Raw genomic sequence first — 11,806 nt, 5'->3', positions numbered from 1 at the left:
CAACCTGGCCCGGCTGCAGCGGTTTAACTAATAGATGGAAGGTATCGAGAGAGAGAGAGAGAGAGAGAAGAGAGAGGGAGAGAGAGAGTGTTTAATAGATGGAAGGTATCTCAGAATGTGTGTGTGTGTGTGTGTGTGTGTGTGTGTGTGGTTTAACTAATAGATGGAAGGTATCTCTCTCAGTATCTGTGTGTGTGTGTGTGTGTGTGTGTAACTCTGCTTTTCGAATAAAAAAATAAATAAAACTTTCTGAAAAAGACAAGGTCTGTGATATGCTAATATGGCAGCCAACACCGTTATCTGAGGGTGTTTTCCCCATGTTTGCCTCCTTACTGAGTGGAGGCTCCAATTCACAAGCCCTTATCACCCATCAGTGGCCTTTGGCCTTTGGTCTTCTTCTAGACACAGCTCCTCCCAGCAATAAATACGGTTGGTAAATGTTCATGCTGTTTCTTTGAAAAAGAATCAATTATATGTTCCTCCTTATTGTGTATGCAAGAAAAGCTTAGTGTACAACTCATTCATGTTTCCTGCTGAACTGCTGATAAGCTTCCAGTTCTAAAAAGTTACTACGCTCCTACAGGAAACACTATCCCTCCTCTAACTTTACTCCATTCATTCCACCCCTAGTTGTTCCACAGGATTTTGAACAGTGACAAAAAAATCAACCTGTTGATTTTCCTACTTTAAAAAAAAATCATATCTTGCTTGAGTTTTGTCTTCTAAATCTCAACATTCAAATTTATTTTTCAATTTTATTTATTTATTTTCAGTCTATTTGAAAAGAAGAAAGACAAAAACAGAAAAAGAGAGACCTTCCATCTGTTGGTTCACTCCCCAAAGGCCTACATCAGCCAGGAGCCAGGGACTCCATCCAAGTGTCCCACGTGGATGGCAGGAACCCAAGTCCTTGAGCCACCACTACTGCCTCTCAACCCGCACATTAGCAGGAAGATGGATTGGCAGAGCTGGGACTTGAACTCACGTATTCTGATGTGGGATGCAGGCATCCCAGGCTGTGTCAACCACTGCACAAATGCCCAACCCCTGAATCTCCACATTTCAAACCCACATCCACCTGCCTAAAGTGAATATTAGGGATACTCCCTCACCCTTTTTCAAGTGTCTTTCATAAAGAAAATCTTTTTTTTTTTTTTTTGACAGGCAGAGTGGACAGAGTGGACAGTGAGAGTGAGACAGAAAGAAAGGTCTTCCTTTTCCGTTGGTTCACCTCCCAATGGCCACTGCGGCCGGCACACCACGCTGATCCGAAGCCAGTAGCCGGGTGCCTCCTCCTGGTCTCCCATGCAGGTGCAGGGCCCAACAACTTGGGCCATCCTCCACTGCACTCCCGGGCCACAGCAGAGAGCTGGCCTGGAAGAGGAGCAACCGGGACAGAATCCAGAGCCCCGACCGGGACTAGAACCCGGGGGTGCCGGTGCCACAGGCGGAGGATTAGCCTAGTGAGCCTAGTGAGCCGCAGCGCTGGCCTCATAAAGAAAATCTTACCAAACATATGAAACAGTACTAACACAAGGCCTGTAACTACTGATGTAATGGAAGCATGAAGTTCTCGTTCCAGCAGACTGTGGAAGCCATCACAGCCACTAGAGTTGACAGCCAGCCCTAAGGCCCTCTCCCAGAGACCCTCGTTTCTCCCCGGTCACCACCCGGGCCAGAGGCAGCAGGGATCCGCCTGCTTACAGGAGGAAACTAAGACCAGAGAACCATTCAGTGCACGCTGGGGAGAGGAGCTGCTCCCTTGTCGGCTCCTCACAGCCACAAAGAGCAGCCCAAGCGTACACGGCACACACCGCAGCCCACACCCTACATCTACATGTGCACACACACACACACACCCCACACACAAAGAGCGGACTGTGACTCCTCCTCAGCTCAGCCTGGATTGGGGAACTGGGGGGAGGTGGGGGTTGGGGTCCACAGAGTCAGAAAACAGAACCTAGCTTTGTCTGCGGGTTCCTTGCAATCTCACAGAATGCCTTGTTAGTCCTGGAAGTGTTTTCTGTTGTGGGGCAGAGGAACTGGGGTGCTGCCTGGAGCAGGAGCCCTTTAGGGGGATGTGGGCCTGTTCCAGGGAGAGCAGAAACCAAGAGGGAACCTTGGGGCTGGGGGATGGCAGAGGGGAAGGAGGCCATCAGACAGAGCGGCTGGGATGCACTTTATCTAAAGAGAGACCCCCCAGCACCCACTGGGGCGGCCGTTTGGGGGGATGGGGGCGGGGCCAAGTTCTGTGCCAAGTACCCAAGGTAGAATTGAGCTCACACTAGCCTGGCCAGCACCCTCCCTCTGCGAACACCCGGCAAATGACCATTCCAGTGAGAGCTTTTGAACATTCGAGTCCTGCAAAGATTCTCCGCCCTCCCTTTTGCAAAAAGTGAACGGCATTCGGGCATTTTACAGAAGGTCAAGAAGTCTCACCACCTACCTCAGAGACAGGCCTCCTCTTCCCCCTCCTCTTCCTTTTGAAATCATATCCAAACCCCAGTGGTTTCATTGCCCGGGAGAGCGCTGTGCCACATGCAACATCTGTAAGCAGTTAATTTTCCAAATGGGAGACGGTCACCACAGATGCAGAACTTTTAAAAATAAACACCAGAAAAATACTGCTCCGGTGAAGACGAAAGCCTCGAATCTGTGTGCGGCGGTGGGAGGTGGGAGGTGGGAGGTGGGAGGTGGGAGGTGGGAGGTGGGAGGTAGCCCGTGCTAAGGAGCAGGACCCACTGTGCTCACCCACTCCACCACACACAAGCCAGAGAACCGGAACCGCAGAACCTGCAGGCGAGGAAGGACCTTCGCAGAAGAAAGAGGGCCCTGGGCAGGAAGCGAAACCCAGGCCCAGAGCCCTCTGCCCAGGCCGCACTGTGGCGTAGTAGGCTAGGCCTCTGCCTGCCGCGCCCGCATCCCATATGGGCCCCAGTTTGTGTCCTGGCTGCTCCTCTTCTGATTCAGCTCCCTGCTATGGCCTGGGAAAGCAGCGGAAGATGGTCCAAGTGCTTGGGCCGCGGCACCCGTGTGGGAGACCTGGAGGAAGCTCCTGGCTCAGGATCAGCCCATTTGCAGCCATTTGGGGAGTGAACCAGCGGATGAAAGACCTTTCTCTCTGTCTCTCCCTCTCTCTCTGTAACTCTGCTTCTCAAATAAATAAATTTTTTTAAGAAATGGAACAAACAGTATTTTTCACTTTATGTTTCTGTGTGGGAGCAAACTGTTGAAATCTTTACTTAACGTATGCTAAACTGATCTTCTGTGTATAAAGAGAATCGAAAATGAATCTTGATGTGAATGGAAGGGGAGAGGGAGTGGGAGAGGGGAGGGTTGCGGGTGGGAGGGAAGTTATGCGGGGGGGGGGGGGGAGCCATTGTAATCCATAAGCGGTACTTTGGAAATTTATATTCATTAAATAAAAGTTTAAAAAAATGGAAAGAAGTTTTTTTTTTTCTCTCCCAGAAAAACTCTCACCCTGACCCGCTGAGGGTGGGCACTGCCCCCCACCCACACCTCTCACCCTGTGCTGCAGCTGGACAGAAAGGCTTGAGAAGCCAGGACATTCCAGAGGCCAAGGAGAGGGCGGAACTGAGGAGGGCCCGAGACACAGAGCTCCACTTCTCACCGGAGCCACTGTGGCCAGCACGAGTTACAGAGCACCTGGGGCAGTACAGGCGGGAGATCCAACGGTGCCGGCCGCCGGCGACCACGTGGGAGCGGAGCAAGGCCCAGGGTGCCTCCCACACACGCACACAGGCACGGGGTAGGCGTCAGCACACCGAGGCGGTTAGCCTTGGAGTGGGACTGAGGAGATCTGAGGGACCAGCCCTACGTGTAATGTTCTGCTCCAGGCTCACGCTTAATCTGCCATGACCACCTTACCGCTAATTTACCCCTCATCATCTCTTCCTCACAGATTTTCCTCAGAGAGGCTCCAACAGACAAAAGCTGATGGAGGAAAGCGGCGGAAGAGAAGAACTATGGGCAGGCAGGCCTCCCGCGGAGGAAATGCCAGGTACAGCGACCACCAGGGGGCGCTGCTGCCCCGTCAACGGCCCTGGAGCTGACCGAGACTCGGGGAGGGGGGACCCAGGTTTTTAGCAGCTCCAGTCTGCTCCACTCCTTCCCCCACCCCACCTTCCAGACTATCCTTAAGGCTTTGGAATCTCCCTCTGGGAACTGTCTCAGAGGGTTCGTTCCCCCCTGTAAGCATCTTCCTGAGAATATATCCCTGGCCAGGCAGGGAAGGTGGAGGCGCTGGGTGGCGAAGAGAGAGCCCCCTCCCCCCACGCACACACTCGGATTGGCTGCTGCTAGGAAGGCGCCTCTCAGGCGCCGAAGACCCCAGCACGCCCTGGCTCCCCTTAGACAGGAAGGGTCAGCTGGAGTGTGGGCTGTCACCCACAGGGGACCCCGGAGGTAGAGGGACACCCCAAAGCTGGCAGCAGCTCCGGCTAGGCCTGAGGAGCCCCGAATGCGCGTGCAGGCCCAGCCCAGGTCCAGCAAGCCCTGTCGCCCTGCACGAAGCCCACACCTGTTGTCTGGGATCAATGCCGCTCGCCTGCGCGAGACACCCGGCATCCTCTATCCCTGCTTGAGTTACGTTCTCCGAGACGGCGGCTTAGCGCCTGTTAGCTACAGGTCAGGTCAGCCGTGTGTCTGCCCAGACTCATGCCTCCCACGTCCTCGTCCCGTCTCAGGACCCTGCGGGGGCCTTTCAGAGAAGCGCTTTTCCAGGGGCCTAAAAGAGGCAGGTGCAGGGATCCACTCTGTGAGAACTGCGAACCGGTGGTTTCAGCCTCAGACGGCATCGAGCAAGCTCAGGCGTGGTTCTTGCAGGTGGCAACGGGTGCTCCAGCCCCAGGAGGAGCCAGCGGCAGAGTCCAGGCACACAGAAGCAGCCCCTGAGCTGTCCATCACCCTGCCAGGCACACGTGGCAGGACCCCAGCCTCAAACGGAGCCTCCTCAAGGAAGAGGGGCCGGGGTCTGGACCACCAGACAAGACCAAGGTCAGACGTGGATTCAGGAATCACAGCAGACCCCTCTGGGGGATGGGAATGAATCGGGAGCCATCGGCCTGTGCACTTGAGCAGAGGACACCCCAGAGCCTGCCCACTGCGCCTGCGCCTCCGCATCCCACATCTGAGGGCTGCCACTCAGCGTCAGCTTCTAGCGGCGCTACCACCGTCGCCTCTGAGGTCTCAGCGAGGCACGATTTCGACTGATTGAAAACATGAGACCCGATCCCAGCCCGCGCTTCCCCCAGTGGCAGTCTGAGGCCGCACATCCATTTCCTGCCTTGGTCAGAACTGGCTCCAGCGTGGGACAGGCCTGCCCTGGCTCCAGCGGCGGGGAGGCCAAGATGGATAAAAGTGGAGACACGGATCCAAGGGGAATGAAGCATGAACCAGAAGCACTGAAGCCACCCAGGCTCTCCCAGGCCCCAGGTGCAGGCCAGGCGAGGGTGCGGGAGGTGGCGCACATAAGCCCATCTGTGGCTGTGATGTCCCCATTGTCTGCCCTGGGACACCCCGCTGCCCAGCCACTTTTCCCCACGCATGAAGATGGTCAGCTTTGATACAGAAAATCAAGGACACACAGGGGGCTATGAGGAGGCTCCTTGCAAATGACACGTCTCACCAAAGCCCCCACATTTTATACTCAGGATTCAGAGTAGCCTCACAGAGTAAGATCCACTCATTTCCCATTGAGTGTCCCTTCTCTGATGCCAGAATTCTCCAGAAGGTCTCTGAAACAGGTCAAGAAATAAGAAAAAGAGGCAGTTAGCTATAAAACACCGGGTAGTAAAGATTATGCAAATGGGAGTCTCCAAAGCATAGAAACCTGGAGTCATTTTAGTGTTGAGATAAATGCCATCTGTGTACCTTCATGTAGACCTGAAGTTATGACAGTGCGCCTGACTCATTCAAAAAAGACAGTCCCTCCACCATCTTTTGATTCCAATGATAGTGGCCCAGTCTCACACAGCTGTTTATTCCTGTAGGTCATTTCCAATATAAAGAATGAAGGCCCCCTGCTCAGAAGCCAGACCCTGGGTTAATTCTTCCTCTGCACACAATCAGAGGCAGTGGACAGAGGCACTCAGCGGTCCCAGCCCTTCAGCAGAGAGAAGCAAACTGTAAATTTGCACGAGGATCCTTCAGGACTCTGTGGCACTTTCTAAAACACTTGCAGACAAACTGCTTCCAAGCCCTACAAACAGCGTAGAAGCTTCTAGGTGTCTGAGTAACTACATATCATCTTTCTTCCCCATTCATTCAAGGAGGCCCCAAGAGCCCCTCTGGGCCACTGTTGAATGGCTGCATGAATGGGCGGATGGGTGGTAAATAAACAAACCTGGTGACATAGCAGGATTTCTTTGAAAATAACAAATGACCTTTCTTTAAATACAGGCCAATGCAGACGTCCGCTGCTTTACACAACCCCCTCCCCGAATCTGCATCTGTAAGACTCCGTGTGTCTTAGATCACTTTCTGCTGCTTGTATTTTAAGATGACATCCAACATTCAGATGAAAAGTCAAGTATCCATCATTTTGAAGTGCCTGAACATCCAGATGGTTGGCATCAGCAGATAGAAGCACTGTGTATCCATTCGTTGAACAAATATTTATTAAGTGTCTGCGCCATGCCTGGCTTTCTGCTAGGCCCTGAAGACCCCAAATGGAATAAGATTGATTATTCAGTCAACTTAGCAAAACCACATCGTCTTGAAGTGGGAAGAAGAGAGTAACCACACAAAGAACCTGCTGCACGCCCGGCGCTGCCTTAGGCACCTCCATAGGATTCTTTTCACGTCATGACACCCTTGGAAAACAAGTCTTACACGAATGAGGAATGTGAAACTCGGAGAGGCCAGGTAACTTGCTCAAGCCGCACAGCTAGCAAGGGTCAGAGCGAGAATTCTGCTGCCCTCCCTCCACACGGCCTAACAGAGGGGCCTGCGCTGGGAGGTGGAGAGCAAAGCAGACGGGCTATGGCATCCTCTGATTGTGTGCCTTCCCAAAACAGTCTCCGTTTCTTCATCACAACGCCGCTCTCAGAAGCCACTTGCGGGGGCAGCAGTGGTAGCCCAGTGGGCCACACCACATCCCATATCGGTTCAAGTCCTGGTTCCTCTGTGCTGCTCATCCGGCTTCCTGCCAGTGCACCTGAGAGGCAGAGATGACGGCTCTCTTGGGCTCCTATTAGGGCCCTGCTTCCCACAGGGGGACCTGGATGGAGTTTCTGGATCCTGTTTTCAGCCTGCAGCTGTTGAGGGCATTTGGCAAGGACAACATTAGCAGATAGAGAATCTCTTTCTCTCTCTCTCTCTCTCTCTCTTTCTCTCTCTGTCACTCTTTCAAATAAAATAAATTATTGTTTGAAAAAAAAAAAAGAAGAAGAAGAACAAGAAGCAGCCAGTTGCGGGAATCAAAGGAAATAGTATACAAGACATCTCCTAGCTTTGGATGCAGCGGGTGTTCTCTGCTCAGCAAATGTGCATTCCAGGAGTCTCCCAACCGCCTTCCTCCTCACGGCCCAGCCTCAGTGGTGCTCCACACAGCCTCCACCAACGCCTCCAGGGGAGGGCAGCTCACCAGCTCCTGAAGCAGCCGTGATGGAGTCGGAAGGCACCCTGAGTCTCCGCGGGTCCAGACAACACCAAGTGTGGAGTGGACAGGAAGCAAAGGCAGAGACCACCCCAGGAGGTCACAGTTCAGCTCTGGAGACAAAGTCTGTCTGTTTTTGAAATATTAAAAAATAATTATAATAAGGGAAACATCAGAGAACATTCCAATATGCATGATCTTCCAAAACAGCAAAGGGAGGCAGAGAAGTGGCAGGCCCTTGCTTCCTGCCTTAGCCCCATCCCAATGAGCAGCTGAGCTGACCTCCAGGCCAAACAAGCATTGCCAGGCCTTTCACAGGAGCCTGATACTCTTCATTTTCTCCCTCACAGGGGAGAAACTACTGCACAGTCCCCTTTGAGCCATTGTCCCAGGTAGCTCCTAAGCCAGCCAGGTATCTCCCAGCCTTGTGAGGGACCAGTCTTGCTCTACTGTAAGGAATCTGAATGGCCATGCGAACACAGTGATAAAAAAGATTTTTATAACTTTTTTTTGACAGGCAGAGCCAGACAGTGAGAGAGAGACAGAGAAAGGTCTTCCTTTCTGTTGGTTCTTCCCCCAAATGGCCGCTACGGCCAGCGCACTGCGCCGATCCGAAGCCAGGAGCCAGGTGCTTCTCCTGGTCTCCCATGCAGGTGCAGGGCCCAAGGACTTGGGCCATCCTCCACTGCCTTCCTGGGCCACAGCAGAGAGCTTGCCTGGAAGAGGGGCAACCGGGACAGAATCCAGTGCCCCAACTGGGACTAGAACCCGGTGTGCCGGCGCCACAGGGCAGAGGATTAGCCTAGTGAGCCACAGCGCCGGCCGATTTTTGTAACTTTTAATAAGCTCGTAAGCAGCCAAGTGCCCCCCACATTCCACCACTCTAATCAGATGTCCCTGAAGTGTGCGTGTTGGGAGTTCAAGTTCAAGTTCATGCTGTCTTCCAGCTCTACTGCTTCAGCTGCATGAGTTATTGAGCCTCACTAAGACTTAGTGTTCTCATCTGCAAGCTGGTTCCTCCCTTGAAGGGTCAAGGGAAAGAGCAGGGGTCAGCAATCTATGCGCTGTGGATCTGACTCCCTGCCTGTTTTTGTGAAGGCCTAGGAGCTAAGAATCGTTTTTACCTTCTAAATGGTTGAAAAAATCCGAAGGATATTTGGTGGCACTTGGAAAGTGTGTGACATTTCAATTTCAGGATGCATAAATAAAGTTTGATTGGAGCAAAGCCACACACCCACGTTGGTCTACATTGGTACCTGTGGCTGCTTTCCTGCTACAACAACATAGTTGACAAGTTGTAACAGAGACATTATGACCCAGGAAGCCTAAACTATTTGCTCTCTGGCTTTTTACAGAAAGTGCTGGCTAACTCCTGGTGCACAGAAAATGAAGGTGAAGCTTGAAGTGCCTACAGCAGAAAAACACCAGAACATCTGCATCATTTTCTCTTCATTAACGTCTAGCTCCTGCCTGGCCATTATATTTACATCACTTTGTGTTTGCCTCTGAAAATACATTCCCAGGTATTGATGAAGAGTTTCTTAATTTTTTACAATCATTGCATAACACATGAATACATCATCCCTCAGTGCCTCCAGAGCTATCTGGCTTTCTAATGCATTTTTTTTGTTTTTGTGTTTTTTTAAAGACTTATTTATTTATTTGAAAGGCAGAGTTACAGAGAGGTAGAGGCAGAGAAAGAGAGAGAAGTCCTCCATCCTCTGGTTCACCCCCAAAATGGCCACAACAGCTGAGCTGGGCTGATCTGAAGCCAGGAGCCAGGAGTTTTGTCCAGGTCTCCCATGTGGGTGCAGGGGCCTGAGCACTTGGGCCATCTTCCATTGCTTTCCAGACCATAGCAGAGAACTTGATTGGAAGTGGAACAGCCAGGACTTGAACTGGTGCTCATATGGGATGCCACCACTGCAGGTGGTGGCCTTACCCACTAAGCCACAGCACCAGCCCCTCTAATGCATTGTTAACACTGATGCATTGTCCCAACCTCACAGAAAGAAAAGGGAAGACAGGGTACATGCTCCCAAGCACACCCTCTGCTCTTAGCCTTACCAAGAGTGCAGTAGAAGGACCTGGCATGGAACAAAGGAATAACAAAGTCTCCAGGCACCACTGTATCACAGGTCGTGGAAGGGAGAAGCTGCCTTAGAAGTCATCTGATCCAGTGACCCCTGTTTTAGCCGTAAGGAATCCAGGCCTGCACAAAGTTAAGGGACTCAGCAGGAGGACTCGACTCTCCTTAGCCTTCCCCTCCCCATCTTGGTGCTGCTCCAACTTGTGCCATTCTCTAAGGTTCTTCCTGAGGGACACACACTCCCTTTCCCTTTGATTTTAAATCCTTGGCTCCAAGGATATGTCCTGACTAGCATGTGAAATGACCTTGAAAAACTGTGTGTGTACAAATCCTCTTTTATTCCATGTTAATAATCTCAAAAATAAATCAAATCCATTTTTCAAACAAGGTAGCAGGGCCAGCATTGTGGTAGAGCAGATAAAGCCACTGTCTGCAGTGTCAGCATCCCATATGGGCACGGTTCATGTCCCGGCTGCTCCACTTCCAATCCAGCTCTCTGCTAATGTACCTGGGAAAGCAGCAGAAGATGGGCGAAGTGCTTGGCCCCTGCCACCCATTTGGGAGACGTGGAAGACCCTTCTAGCTCCCGGCTTCAGGCAGGCCCAGCCCCAGCTGTCATGGCCAGCTAGAAGATCTCTGTCTCTGTTTCTCCCTTTCTGTAACTTTGACTTTCAAATAAATAAATCTTAAATTAAAAAAAAAAGGTAGCCTCTATTCCATCCTGACCTTGACATTCATTACTGAACAACTGCTAGCTTTTTAATCTCTCAATCAAGATCCAGCCATGTTTAGCCAACCTCCTCCCAGGATCCTGGCACCGCCTATGGAGGCTCCAGAACAGGTGGGAAAATTGAGAGGTCCCTACCCAGAGCAGTGGGAGTCGGCCCTCACAGCCGGCCCTTCATGCAGCCAGACAGAAAAGGCATTCACGTTCCTCCTCTATGTCATGATACCAACAGAAATTACCTTTAAATGAGGAAGAAAGTCATTATTTAATCAATAGGATTGCGTCAATTGAGGAAAATTTGTCTCCAGTGTAAACAAGCGGAACGTCTTTGCGCTCTATGAAAACAGGGTTAAATTACTTGCAGATCCAGGCGACGGGGAGAGATGTAGGAAGTGAACCTGAAGCCTGACACATTCAAGGTCTGGGAACCGAAAATAATAGGAATTGTTCTGAGTTCTCCAGCGGAATGGAGCACAGAAGTGGGCACGCCCCTTTGCAAAGCCAAGGATTCCCATGCTTTCCCCTTTGCTTATAAGAAGCAGAGGAAGGCAGAGGAGAGGGACAGCTACAAAGAGAGAAAGCAACAAACGGAGGTAAAATGAAGGCCAGACCAGCTGACCCTGCCCAGGCTGGCCACTGTCAGGGACGTGTGGAGGGGGAGCTAGTGTTGGGGACAGGGAGCAGCATTAAAATGAGGATTGATCAGGTTTCAGAAGTCCAGCCCTTCCTCAGTCCCTTTCTCTGTCAATTCCATCCAATGAGTCATATTGAGAATAAAGTGCTAGGTATCAGTATAAATAAGTACAATGGCAGCTCATGCCCACTCTATGGCAAGTGTGCTAAGCGGGGATGCACCCTGTGCTATCCAACATGCACCCTATCCTTAGAAGCCAGAGGCAGAAACAGCTGGAGCCCATGGGGGCGGCTCTGCCTGGTTCCAGGGCCTATGGTTCCAGCTGCCCAACCTCGGACTCCATCTGTTTGCTGGGTACTCGTCCCTGTGCTGTGCACTGTGGAGTCAGGGAGGGTGAACTCAAGCCAGCACTGCCCTGTGCCACAAGGAGATGGGGACAAAGCATTGCCTGCGTTTGAAGTGGGGCTCAACTTGTCTCAGAGTCTTTGGCTCATCAGCCTCTGCTTCTTCCGTCCCTGTCCCCAGCCTGTGTCTCCTTTGGCCTCCTGAGACAGAAGACTGGTGGTGGAGAACGTGATCTGTGTGACGGCTACGGAGCAGCTAGTGAAGGCTCCGTTCCCCGCTTCCTGGCAGGGTTTGCTGGTGGGAATTTGTCCTCTGGGCCTTCCTCGCCTTCCCAGGGGGCTGTGCCAGCACTGCCGCCCTCCATTCACCAAGAACAGGACCGAAACCAAAGGA

General features: G+C 52.0%; 1 long non-coding RNA gene across 1 annotated transcript; it reads left to right on the top strand.

Annotated features, from left to right (window-relative positions):
• Positions 1–3,775: 3,775 nt before the first annotated feature.
• LOC103347696 (uncharacterized) lies at positions 3,776–9,148 on the top strand. Its single transcript, XR_016229690.1, has 2 exons — positions 3,776–4,021; positions 8,974–9,148. It is a non-coding gene; the product is annotated as an uncharacterized LOC103347696 (long non-coding RNA).
• Positions 9,149–11,806: the final 2,658 nt, after the last annotated feature.

This window comes from Oryctolagus cuniculus, chromosome 2 (genome assembly GCF_051225735.1).
Source record: "Oryctolagus cuniculus isolate XC-2025 breed Fujian yellow rabbit chromosome 2, ASM5122573v1, whole genome shotgun sequence".
Taxonomy (NCBI): Eukaryota; Metazoa; Chordata; class Mammalia; order Lagomorpha; family Leporidae; genus Oryctolagus; species Oryctolagus cuniculus.
This window is presented reverse-complemented; position numbering and strand designations above follow the sequence as displayed.